The sequence below is a fragment of the Sinocyclocheilus anshuiensis genome, unplaced genomic scaffold (assembly GCF_001515605.1).
Source record: "Sinocyclocheilus anshuiensis isolate Anshui unplaced genomic scaffold, SAMN03320099.WGS_v1.1 scaffold799, whole genome shotgun sequence".
In the NCBI taxonomy this organism is placed as follows: domain Eukaryota; kingdom Metazoa; phylum Chordata; class Actinopteri; order Cypriniformes; family Cyprinidae; genus Sinocyclocheilus; species Sinocyclocheilus anshuiensis.
Genome location: NW_015548231.1, coordinates 199,520 through 213,000, shown reverse-complemented (window position 1 = coordinate 213,000; position 13,481 = coordinate 199,520). Strand labels below are relative to the sequence as shown.

The window sequence follows — 13,481 nt, the reverse complement described above, 5'->3', positions numbered from 1 at the left end:
AAAAAAAAAAAAAAAAAAAGAAGGATGATACCTGATATGGTACCAATATAGTGGGCATTGCTAGATTCACAATGCACTTGCTGCCAGTTTTTCTTGTAGGGCTAACATCTTGTTTTACACAACTGCAAGTGTTCTGATTGACTGCGATTGGGTGGCGCCATGCGGCATTTTTGCTTTCAGTGTGAACCGACAAACTACAACTTTTTAGGACAAAGACACTCTAAAAATCTCCGACTGAGACATGCAGCTTAAGTCAAAGTACCCTGTGCATAAATCAGCTTCCGCAATGAAAGTGCTTTTGAACCTGTAACAATATACAGTTTCAGGTAGACACGCACTTAGTTTGTCTGATGCATGCCGAGATCTCTGGCGAGCGAATTAACCTCACGCTGGCCTGAGCCCCCTGAATTCTCTGAAGTGCACTTCTGTGGGAGAGCCGAATAGATCGATAGGCTGGAAAGTAAGGGGAAGGTGAGAACGAAGAGAGGTGTTAGTGAGGCTAAAAGAACCTAAGACAAAAAGCATGGTGGCTAAAAGTTGATTTCCTGTCTATAAAATCCTCCATTATGACCAATACAGGCTCGGCCTATAGGGAATGTATGTACACTGATGCAAAGGAGGGAGAAAGGAAAAAAGGTTTGCATTTATCTGCAAAAGACGAGGGGACGGAGAGGAGGGGGGCTTCTCTTCCTAATTGAATGGTGACCTGCCAGCTCAGTGTGAGTGTGTGTGTGTGTGTGTGTGTGAGAGACAGAGAGCCCCATGCAGTGCGTTTAAAAGGCCTGTGCGTCTCCCCTCTTAATAAGCCCAAACAAGTTAATCCAATCGACACACCCAGACTCTTTTCTTCGGCTTTAACAAGCAGCCACGCAAATGCATGCGCTCCAATGTTTAACAGTATAAAACAAACATTAACCAAAAATAAAATCAAATTAAATTAAATAAAACTAAAACAAAAATAAATTAATTAATATGCAAGCTACAGAAATGTATATATTTGTGTATGTATATATAAAGTGAGCTTTAGATGTATAGTATATATGTGTGTGTGTGTGTGTGTGTGTGTGCAGGGCTTATTTTCTTCTTACAAAGCATTTACATATAACCAATTGGAAAAGACAGATTGTACAGCCCAAGCGTAGAGAGGTCACACATCTAAATAAAGACACATCACAGCAATTGATTGTTTGTTAAACTGTAACAATCCACAGAAAAGAGCAGCTAAACTAAAAAAAGCACATTGCTGGCCATCACACTGTTCATCACACATCTGAACTCATTCACATAACACAAGGACCCCGTTTAGGATGAACACAAAATGAAAACAATGGCCTATTATATGCCCAGCACCCCCACCCCCTGAAGGCATTCATTTGTTAGTGTGAATATTCAAGTGTCTTCTCTTGCCGTATTTTGTTCATTGTTTGTGCTGTTTCATCACAGCCTGAGGGGCTGAAGTCTGAAAGATGAGCCGTTGTTGAACAAGGGAGTGAGAAAATGACAAATACGTAAATCATACACACTGACATTCAGTTATGATGAATAAAAACCTAACGTACCATCAATAATTCAAATCCATAGAAAATAAATGAAGCTAAAAAGTTTGAACCTCTATATACCATATCAGTGTTCTCTGAGGACACTCGACAGTATCCCAGAATGCACTTGCAGGCATGCTGACCTCAATTCCAATTACCATTACCACTGAGTGAAGAACAATCAATTGCTGGTAAAAACACATTTTGCAAGCACAAAAAGTATACAATTGTACTAGAAATGAGTTGTTTTTGTTGAATTGGCCCTTATAATACCCATAAAACAAACTATTGCCGGAACTAGCTGCGACGGAAGGAATCTGCTGGAACTTTGAAAATGATGGACTGGCCCCCTCAAAGTCCGGACCTCAACCCCATCGAGCAATTTTGGGGCAAGTTGGAAAATAAACTGGATAGATCTGTTGTACATTCAAAGGAAAGCCTTTGGCTTGAGGTGCAGAAGGCATGGGATAACATTAGTGTTGAAGTTCTCAGGAAAAATACTGACACTATGCCAGAGAGATGTGCTGCTGTAATTGCTGCAAAAGCTGGACACACCAAATATTAATTATTTGGTATATTGTTGTGCTCAGAGCAACCATCTGCATGTTTCATGAACATCTTGAAATGAAATCATGTTTTGTAAGCAAAAAAAAAAGGTCAATATTTTCAGATCTGTCAGGTGTTTTAATCATTTTGGCCACCACTGTATATATCCCATCGAGATAATTAATAAGAAAAATAATTTATTTTGCCAAGACACAATATAGTTATGACCCAATGACCCAACCACTTTTTCATTCACTCCCACTGAACCTTCTAAGCATAAACATGCGCAGGGATGTGCACACTCAAATATATATTCTTTATCAGACATCGTTTCCTCTGAGCTTATCATTTTCCTGTCCAATAATCAGAGAGAGAGCAAATAACGGCCCTGGCCTGCCCCAGTGGCAGGAAATATCCGGCACCTTCCATATCGCACAGCCGTCCTGATAAAGACCCGCGTTATCATCCTCCTTCCAAGAGACATGAGGTACTGAAGGAGAGGTATGTGTGTAATTTACGTGCGCGTGAAGGTGGCCGCGAAAAAAGGAAATGTGTGTGAAATGGCAATCTTTTGATAAGTCTCAGATATGCATACAGGAGTCTTCAAGGAAAGGTATCCCATTCATTGCTGCCGAGACACAGCTGCTTTGCAAAATGACATACAAAGCAGGTCGCTTCCAAACACACACACACTGACTCTACCTGACACACTCAGCCATGTGACTCTCAAACCAACGTCATATTCTCCCAGAACATTAGAGGGCTTCGTGAAGTCTCCTTTGCTAGTCTTGAAAAGCGTTCTAAAATCGCCGCTGAAAGCTTGACGATCATGAGGTCAAGTGAGGTTTGGGAGATTCATCCGAGACTAGAGTTTCTGATCCAATGAGGCGGAGGAACTCCGCTTATTCAAGAACACTGTTTATCCTGAGGATGATATCATAAAATCCTAGCACAAAACAAACACCAGGCCTGAAACCTCTCACGTAGGCACTCCAGCATAGGTGCAGTCATGCAAAACCCTGCTTATGATGAGACGTGCCCTCTGACCTTCTCTCTAGGTCACACATCTAAATAAAGACACATCACAGCAATTGATTGTTTGTTAAACTGTAACAATCCACAGAAAAGAGCAGCTAAACTAAAAAAAGCACATTGCTGGCCATCACACTGTTCATCACACATCTGAACTCATTCACATAACACAAGGACCCCGTTTAGGATGAACACAAAATGAAAACAATGGCCTATTATATGCCCAGCACCCCCACCCCCTGAAGGCATTCATTTGTTAGTGTGAATATTCAAGTGTCTTCTCTTGCCGTATTTTGTTCATTGTTTGTGCTGTTTCATCACAGCCTGAGGGGCTGAAGTCTGAAAGATGAGCCGTTGTTGAACAAGGGAGTGAGAAAATGACAAATACGTAAATCATACACACTGACATTCAGTTATGATGAATAAAAACCTAACGTACCATCAATAATTCAAATCCATAGAAAATAAATGAAGCTAAAAAGTTTGAACCTCTATATACCATATCAGTGTTCTCTGAGGACACTCGACAGTATCCCAGAATGCACTTGCAGGCATGCTGACCTCAATTCCAATTACCATTACCACTGAGTGAAGAACAATCAATTGCTGGTAAAAACACATTTTGCAAGCACAAAAAGTATACAACTGTACTAGAAATGAGTTGTTTTTGTTGAATTGGCCCTTATAATACCCATAAAACAAACTATTGCCGGAACTAGCTGCGACGGAAGGAATCTGCTGGAACTTTGAAAATGATGGACTGGCCCCCTCAAAGTCCGGACCTCAACCCCATCGAGCAATTTTGGGGCAAGTTGGAAAATAAACTGGATAGATCTGTTGTACATTCAAAGGAAAGCCTTTGGCTTGAGGTGCAGAAGGCATGGGATAACATTAGTGTTGAAGTTCTCAGGAAAAATACTGACACTATGCCAGAGAGATGTGCTGCTGTAATTGCTGCAAAAGCTGGACACACCAAATATTAATTATTTGGTATATTGTTGTGCTCAGAGCAACCATCTGCATGTTTCATGAACATCTTGAAATGAAATCATGTTTTGTAAGCAAAAAAAAAAGGTCAATATTTTCAGATCTGTCAGGTGTTTTAATCATTTTGGCCACCACTGTATATATCCCATCGAGATAATTAATAAGAAAAATAATTTATTTTGCCAAGACACAATATAGTTATGACCCAATGACCCAACCACTTTTTCATTCACTCCCACTGAACCTTCTAAGCATAAACATGCGCAGGGATGTGCACACTCAAATATATATTCTTTATCAGACATCGTTTCCTCTGAGCTTATCATTTTCCTGTCCAATAATCAGAGAGAGAGCAAATAACGGCCCTGGCCTGCCCCAGTGGCAGGAAATATCCGGCACCTTCCATATCGCACAGCCGTCCTGATAAAGACCCGCGTTATCATCCTCCTTCCAAGAGACATGAGGTACTGAAGGAGAGGTATGTGTGTAATTTACGTGCGCGTGAAGGTGGCCGCGAAAAAAGGAAATGTGTGTGAAATGGCAATCTTTTGATAAGTCTCAGATATGCATACAGGAGTCTTCAAGGAAAGGTATCCCATTCATTGCTGCCGAGACACAGCTGCTTTGCAAAATGACATACAAAGCAGGTCGCTTCCAAACACACACACACTGACTCTACCTGACACACTCAGCCATGTGACTCTCAAACCAACGTCATATTCTCCCAGAACATTAGAGGGCTTCGTGAAGTCTCCTTTGCTAGTCTTGAAAAGCGTTCTAAAATCGCCGCTGAAAGCTTGACGATCATGAGGTCAAGTGAGGTTTGGGAGATTCATCCGAGACTAGAGTTTCTGATCCAATGAGGCGGAGGAACTCCGCTTATTCAAGAACACTGTTTATCCTGAGGATGATATCATAAAATCCTAGCACAAAACAAACACCAGGCCTGAAACCTCTCACGTAGGCACTCCAGCATAGGTGCAGTCATGCAAAACCCTGCTTATGATGAGACGTGCCCTCTGACCTTCTCTCTCTCCCCGCATGGCACACACACACACACACACACACACACACATCCCCTAAGCAGAGTTCAGCATCTTAAATTACTTGCCTGCCCTTTCCCTCTGTGTGCTGCCCTCCTCTCCTGATCCCTCCGCTTCGCTGACGGGGAACTGTTCATAATTAAATGTTAATCTAAAAAAAACCTTTCCTTCTTCCTATCTCTCGCTTTCTCTCCCCCACATTTTTAGGAAGAGATCTAGTTAGAGATTGCATTAGCATGAAAAAGCAGGCTGGTAATTGTCTTCACCCAGCGGAGTGATCTGTAGCTCAGTGAGCGGAGAAATCTGAGGATTAGTTTAAAAAAAAAATAATAAAAAAGGCAGCAGCTCTATCTTTGCTCCGAGCGCAGATGCTGCCCACAGCCACAGAGTCTCCGATTCAATTACACTGCGAAGAGGATGTGGCCATTGACTTAAAAAATTTAATAAAATAGACCAGCGGGAGACTAAAGCTCGACCTCCTTTTTAACTGCTGAGCGAATCCACAAACCTTTCATCTCGCTAATATATTAATATGCATTTCTGCTGAAAACGAGGGAAGGGATTGGGTTGGCGGTTAAACGTGGTTTCGAGATATGGCACGGTGTATTAAAGGGGTTAGATATCCCAAAATCATGCCTGTAGGCCCTACTGCCCTCCTGTAATCCCGGGTGTCACATTTTAGCTTGTCTGCTCGCCGGATTCACACTTCAAACACACATACACCCAGAGGGGGAAAAAATAGTGCTCAGAGGTTGCTCTTTTAGAGCTCAGGAGACTTCATGTTCTCAGTTGTTTTGTTAAAAGAAATAGTTCATCCAAAAATGAAAATCATGCCCTCCAGCGGAACTCACAAATCTCATTTGCGCATGCCCATATTATTTTAGACTTGGAGCATTAAGACGGTTGCTGCAAGTTTGATGTGAATGATAACAAAAGTCATGTATATTGAGACACACCAGGTCTAAATATGCAGAAATGCAAATGAAATTTGAGCACTTTTATGTCATTTTTGGGACCACAAATTCTTCAAAATGTCTCCTTTTGTATTCTGTAGATGGGTAATTGATTTTCATTTTTGTGTGAACTATTCCTTTGTCTCAGAAGTTTCTCTTAAAACACAAATGAGACATATATAATTATTAACATACAGCAGTAGAAGAGAGCTTTAAAAATCAATTTAGAGAAAATAATCAAGATCAGCACTTTTTATAATGAGTCACAATTGGATGCTTAGAGAGTACACGGAAACTGTAGAAAATAAATAAAAAAATACACAATAAAAATAAGGGTTCAGAACAAAAATGTGCATTCATAAGCTATGTATTAAAATAAAATGTAATATTTCAGTATAGCATTAATGAAAATAAAACAATTTAAAATGGGTGGAAATTTTGAAAAAATAAAAAGGGATTCCAAAAAAAAAAATATTGTACTAAAATTAATATAAAAAGATTAAACAGAATAAATGAAAAATATAATGATAAAAAAATGGGCTCTAAAAAGTACAATAAAAAATACAATTAAATCAAATTAAAAATATTTCACAGTATAAACGAGTCTTTATGAAAATATATAGCTGACTTTATATTTTCAGAAAGGGGGAACCTTACAACTGGATCATAATGTCTGGTGGGCCATAGATTACCCCACACCTGACATAGATAAAAGACCTATATGTTAGAAGAATTTGATAAATCTTTGCGTTCATATTAAAACAGGTATTTTTCTTGTAGTTCAGCTATTACAGAGATCTTCGTACTCACCGTCCACTCATTTTGTCTTGATGCCACAAGCTACCAAATACATCAGCGACGAGAAAAAGCACTTCCACCTCCAAGGCAAAACTTCAGCCGGCCAATAATCTAATATTTCATAAGCTGCATTCAGAGAAATTACATTTGATGATGAAACATTTGCCCTGCAAGCAGTGCAGAGCGGAGCCTGACTCGCTGTGGGATTAATGGCGGCGTCAGGCTGGAAGTTAAGGACCGGCAACTGACCTTCTCTTCTGCCCAGATCTCAATGCGCAATTAGCTACATCCACTGTACCGTGGAAGCCCACAACAGAGCGCCTCGGTTTACCGTTTACATAGGAAATAACAGGGCAATAGGGCGATTCACACGTGTCTAGAACGTTTGTGAAGACCTTGAGAAGCGTTGCTTCTTTGAATTTACCATAAATAGACCACAAGAAAGGATCTGTTTGTATGGCAAGCAAAGCGTGTGTCCCGACGGTGGGGTAAGCAGAGCTGACGAGAGATTGACAGATTGAGTGTACAGGATACGGGTGAGGAGACTTTGTGTGGAGATATACGACTCCCTCTCTGATCGGCAGTCCCTGACCTTCCGATGCACGCTCCTTAACTTCCTCATTAAGCTGTCCAAAAAAAAAAAAAAAAAAAAAAAGCAGAGACAATCGAACCAGTGGACGGCTGGATCGGTTTTCAGCATCTCAGCTTGCCCAGTTTGAGTAAATGTGCTCAATACTTGCAACGATTAAACTGGCCGTCCCGTCTAGCCGTAGACAGTCTGCCTCTCTGTCCACGGCAATCATACCCTATTAGAATAATGATAAGATATCCCTGTCTCCTTTTCTTTCCCTTCCTCTGTGTCTTCCTGGTCGGGTCTCTGATAGACATTAATTCCAGTTTCATCTATAAAGCCAAGCTCATGCATATTTAACAGAATCTATTACTTTAGGATTAAATTATAAAAGACTGTCCCTCTTAAATTTTTTATAGTTTGCATAATTGGTTGCAGGGCCCAAACGGGACCTCAAAAACCCCAGTTTATTAAGAAAATAAAAATAAAACGGCCAAGACATGCAGAAGCAACTTGAAGACCTTCAGAAGTCTGTGCACACAGTGTGGATACAAACTAACAAACAAACAAATAGTTCAGCCGCATTAAATCGACCTGACCCAACAGGAAGAGATTTTAATTGGTTTCCAGGGCTCAAGGGACCCCTCACAGCGAGAGGACACCTCCATAGAGGATGGACTAGATTTCTGACAGCCTTCAGTCTGAACAGAGATTTAGATGACAAGTGAGAAATTTAGCCTAAGAAATGATAAAAGCCTGCGAGAATGATGTTTCATCATGTCCACAACAGCATAAAAGGGGCTTTTCATTTCACACTGACAGCGATTTGCAGTGACAAAGCCACCAAAAGTCATTTTTAGTGAGAGTTAGTGTTTTGCGGCGACTTGAGTGTATGTGGCCAATGTGAAAAAGTTGACAAAAGTTACACTCAAAGTTCAGCTCATGCAAATGAACCATGTAGAAATAAACGACTTAAACGACTTAGTTGGGACGACATTCAGAATTGAATTGAGCCTTTTAAATTCTAATTTAATTGTTCGGTTTGAAGAAAATTTGATTGAGGTACCAAATAGGATGCAGAACTGCTATTTGAATGCAAGTAGAATTTCAATTCATTTAAGTTTCAAAGTTTTGGGGAAAAAAAAGTCTCAAAGTTTATAGGTGAGAAGTTGAATGACCGGTAGAACAGACAATAGATAGTAATATTAGTAAAAGATAGATTAGGGTTGGGCTGATAGACGATGCCATCGTCCATCGCCGATGGCTGACAGCCCCCCCCCCCATACCCCCCGCATTCCGCCGCATCCCAATTCCGTGTTCGAAATTATGTGTACTACGGAAACCCTAAAGGGAATAAATAGCCTACGAGATGGGAGGATAAAAAAAATATTTCAATACTTTTTCTTGCAATTATATCGTTGGGTAAGTATAGGCGACTGTATATAAATTGCGGGCATCAGGGAGCCGCTATTAAAACCGCTTTCGATTGCGCGCTCTCATTTTACTTTCACTTTCACTTTTGAGATTCGCGATCACAAGGACACTATACTATGGAGCAGCAGTACTTACCACACATTTGACCAGATTAGATGTTTGTCATTGGTGCTCAGGATCATTCACCATCATCCTATCAGACATTTCTCCTTACTCTGTGTATGTGGTAAGCGAACTCCACACATTTGACAAGATTAGATGTTTGTCATTGGTGCTCAGGATCTGCAAATCATTCGCCATCATCCTATCAGACATTTCTCCTTACTCTGTGTATGTGGTAAGCGAACTTTCATGTACTGTAATGCAACAGGCTGTAGTCCGATGCCAATTTGGTAGACATCGCCCAACCCTAAGATAGATAGATAGATAGATAGATCTTGACAGACATATAGATAGACAGGAAGATAGACAGACATATATAGACAGTTACAGAGATCCAGACAGACAGACAGACAGAGGGATAGATACAGATATAGAGTGACAGAACGATAGAGCAAAAGAGACAGAGCAGAAAATAGAACAACAGAACGATAGATTGATCGACAGACAGACGGTTGAATTTCTTCAAAATTACAATTCAGTAAATTTATTTTCCTGTCATTCTAATTCCTAAATATAGGCCTGAGTGAAACTTACGTGGGCAGGTGTTTATCAAGGGCATTTCCTAACAAAAACCAGAGGGAACAAAAGAGAGAGAAACCTCTGGATGTCACCGTCCCCCAAATTAGACAGAAGGGACATTACCAGAGCTCGTCCCCACCGCCTGCCAACGATCCGGCGTATCTGTGCAGGGGGGAAATATTTCACAGCGTATAAATTATTAAGCGTGCGCGCAAGGCCGGTGTGCTAAGCAGCGCACAGATAGGCCAGTTATTCACAGCTCTGCTGGGACGGCGGTGTCTGCAGCCTCCGCACGCTCCTATCAGATCATTTGTCACCAGCGATAGACAATTTACTACACAAGCCTTTTTCAATTTATTCATTGTGCTGTCACTGCAGTTTTCTCCCCCGCACTGAAAGCCGCCATACTCTCAAACGAACCCCGCCTGATGGAGAGAGGCTTTGAGCCGTGTCTATTTGGACACACAGACACACACACCTGCTGAGGCTCCCTCTTTAATGTGGACAAAGACAAACACTATCGGTTTAAATCTTCTTAATTGAGAGTAAAAGAGAAGAACCCAGGAGACACACAAGGCAGATGTCCCTTTCCGCTCGCTCTCTCCCTCCCTGCCAAACCTCAGCTACTAAAACAGTGTGATAAAAGCATGCGAGGTGGGAAGAGCACATAGAAACAGCAAACACCCATCCGCCTTGTCTCAAATTAGCTCTGGGCTGGCTTGAGGAAATAGCCTGGGAGTGCTTCCATTAAGAGCAAACGAAGCCCTCTGTGACCAGCACAACCCTCTCTACACCAATCTCACAGAGGCTGAAAGATACCCAGGGCTCTTCTGGGAGCACCAGCAAGAAAGCAGGGCTGGCCTGTGCTGGCAAAGCAAAACTGCAGCTACCTAATACTGAGGACATTGCAGGTTAAACCTAGTGCATCTGTAAAACACTGCCTTAAAGTCAACACGCAATCAAAAACACCATCACAGAGTTTGTCTCACTATAATATAGTGCAAAAATTACTGTGTAAGAACGTAATGAGAATCAAAAATAGGAATAATGGCTTAATCCGGACACATTTAATTAAATTAAATATTAAATGAATTAAAATTTGTTGGAGAAATGTCCTTAATTGTTATGAAATGGATGTAAATATATATACAAACAAAAAAATCTATATTAAATAATAATAATAATAATTATTATTATTATTATATTTTTCCATTTCTATATTTAATATTATATATTTAATTTTTCATGTTGCTAGCATGAAAACAACAATAATCAACAACAAAAACAGTCATATTAATAATAGCAATCATATTATTATTATTATTATTAAAAATAATCATATTTTTCAATGAGAAAATAAAATGTACTTTGTATAGTAGAAGTAAAATAATCTTAGCTGAAAGACTTCTAAATATTTTGTATATAATAACAATAAATAACAAAACAAATCATAATAAACAATAATAATGATTATTATTGTAATAATAATAATACTAAATGGTTACATATACACACACAAAATTATTATAAATTATTACTATTATTGCATTACAATAATGATTGTTGTTGTTATTAGTAGCATTAGTAGTGCTATATTACAATAACATTATATTATTATTATTATTATTAAAAACATATCTTTTGACCACAGCTAAAATGTTTTTACTGCAAAAACAATCTTTGGCTGAAATCTCAACCCATAAAAGGCTTTTTAGGAAAGAATAAAGTGGAGGGTGAAATGTGATCTGGATATGTTTTTGTCAGAGTCACCCATATAGACTGTGAACCTGGTTGGGAATAAAGGCAAAGCAGGGTTAAAGTCCTTCTGGAACATTTCTCTTCAAGACACTTCAAGGACAAAAAAGTTTGGAGCGCTACAGAGTTGCTGTCATGCTATTCGTTTGAAAGCTTTCAGCATCTCTGAGTTTAGCACCGCATAACCTTGCTGCTGGATATGTGAGTCTCTTTGATTAGCGGCTTTAATGAGCCACACAATTAGATATGAGGCAATAAAGGGCTCATTTAGGAGCGGTGTGGTCTCTGACAGCTGAACCGAAGTTAATTGAGATTTACGTGACAAGATGCTGCTGCAGCAGCTAACAGCCTTGGAGAACGGTCAGCCTAAACTGTGAGCTATCCGGGATCAAAGAAAGGACCAAGCAGATAGGAGAGCAAAAGATAAGCATGCTGACACACGCTTGGCAAAGTATTTTGTATTTTCTGTCAATTTGATAGTAAATTTAGGGGGAAAAAACACAGGCTCAGATCTGAGCACTGGGTCTTTTAGCACTGAAAAAACTGCATCAGTGGCCATGAGAGAGCCGGAGCCAGAGAGGTTGGGGCCGCTGTACATCCTTCATGCGAAGCCAATGCCACTAAATAACAGCAGGGAGAAGTCTCCCCAAGGACCACAATCCTCGTCATAGTACACTGATCAAGGCAAAGCGGCTGTCGCAACAGCCAAAGTTTTGGCGCACGTAATCACACAGACATATGCAGGTCTTAACAAAAACGTCTTCGGGAATACCAGTACCAACTTGCATACAAACTTTGGGGTCTGTAAGATTTTAATTAAAATGTTTTTGAAAGAATTCTCTCATATTCACCAAGTCTGCATTTATTTGATCAAAAATACAGTAAAAATTTTAATATTGTGAAATATTATTACAATTTCAAATAACATTTTATTATATGTTAAAACTTATTACTTTATTTTATTTATTATTAATTTATTCCAGTGATGGCAAAGCTGGATTTTCAGCATCATTACTCCAGCCTCCTGATTTTATTGTAACATTATTAAATGACTTTACTGTCAGTTTTTATTTAATGCACCCTTTTTGAATAAAAGTATTTAAAAAAAATCTTGACAAATACTAAACAAATATATGTAATGTGATGCAGTACTAAATTAAATTAAATAGAAAGCAGGAATAAAATCATGGTACTATTATCCAACATGTTTTGACTTGCTATAATATTATTATTATTATTTATGGTTTTATATAACCTAAAAATAGCTTCAAGAAAGAAGAGAGTTAAGATTCTAAAAGCAAACATAGCATAATGTGCAGCTAAATCGTACAAAATAAAAGACATTTAATAGGAAACTAAACAGGGAAACCAATTCTGATTTGTTAACAGACCCACTGTGCCTTGAATGGCCAGCACAGTTTTTCACAATCCAAACACAAATACAGACTTCAGTGTCCTAAAAGGACAGTTTATGGAGATTTCAGCTGCACAGACAGATCCAGAGCTTCTCCAGTGTCTCGCAGGAAGAATGATGTCAACTGTGCAACTATCTCAGATGTCCCCTTTGAAAGCCCTGTTCCAGACTTTCTCTCTCAATAGGGGGAATTTGAAAAGGGCTGAGATGAGAGATAGATGTGCTCAGAGCCTGGGTGTCTGGCCCTCGTATATAAAACACAGCCCAAATATCCAGAGAGGGCACCGTTTGTGCGGGGGACAAGGTGACCCTGTCTCCCGGGAGCCTGTGAAATGACACAATAGACGCCTCTCATCTCTCACACACACACACACACATATATCCACACACGCCAAGGAAGGAGACGGCACAAAAGCGGAGGCTGGTGGGAGGACACCGCCCTTGAGCCCCCATTCAAGCAGAATCCGGTGACAAGCCCCCTGCATACACCCCACAGACGGTGCCGAATTCCAGTCTCCGCCCTGAGCCCCAGCCACAGGCCCGACAGATGGAGCGGCTATTGATCGAACCGCTCGCACCCTCCCCGCCCGCTGCATCCATCCCCTGAGGAAACAAAGGGCTGGAGAAGTCAAGAGAGACGCCTGAATGCGGGGAGCAGGGTCGGGGCAGAGGGGGGCCGAAATGCTTCCACACAGCTGAGTTATGCAGCAAGTGTCTGGGGCATTTCAA

The 13,481-nt window shown here is 40.3% G+C and overlaps 1 protein-coding gene across 3 annotated transcripts in view; it reads right to left on the bottom strand.

Annotated features, from left to right (window-relative positions):
- The window catches only part of LOC107654618 (protein FAM222A-like), a 66,457-nt gene that overhangs the window by 34,148 nt on the left and 18,828 nt on the right, over window positions 1-13,481 (bottom strand). The window contains exon 1 of one of the 3 annotated variants that reach the window (XM_016441776.1): window positions 11,281-11,292. The exons of the other annotated variants lie outside the window; for them this stretch is intronic. The gene's annotated coding sequence lies outside the window, so the exon portion shown is untranslated. Of the gene's footprint in view, window positions 1-11,280; window positions 11,293-13,481 lie in introns of those variants that run through there. 3 annotated transcript variants of the gene reach the window in all.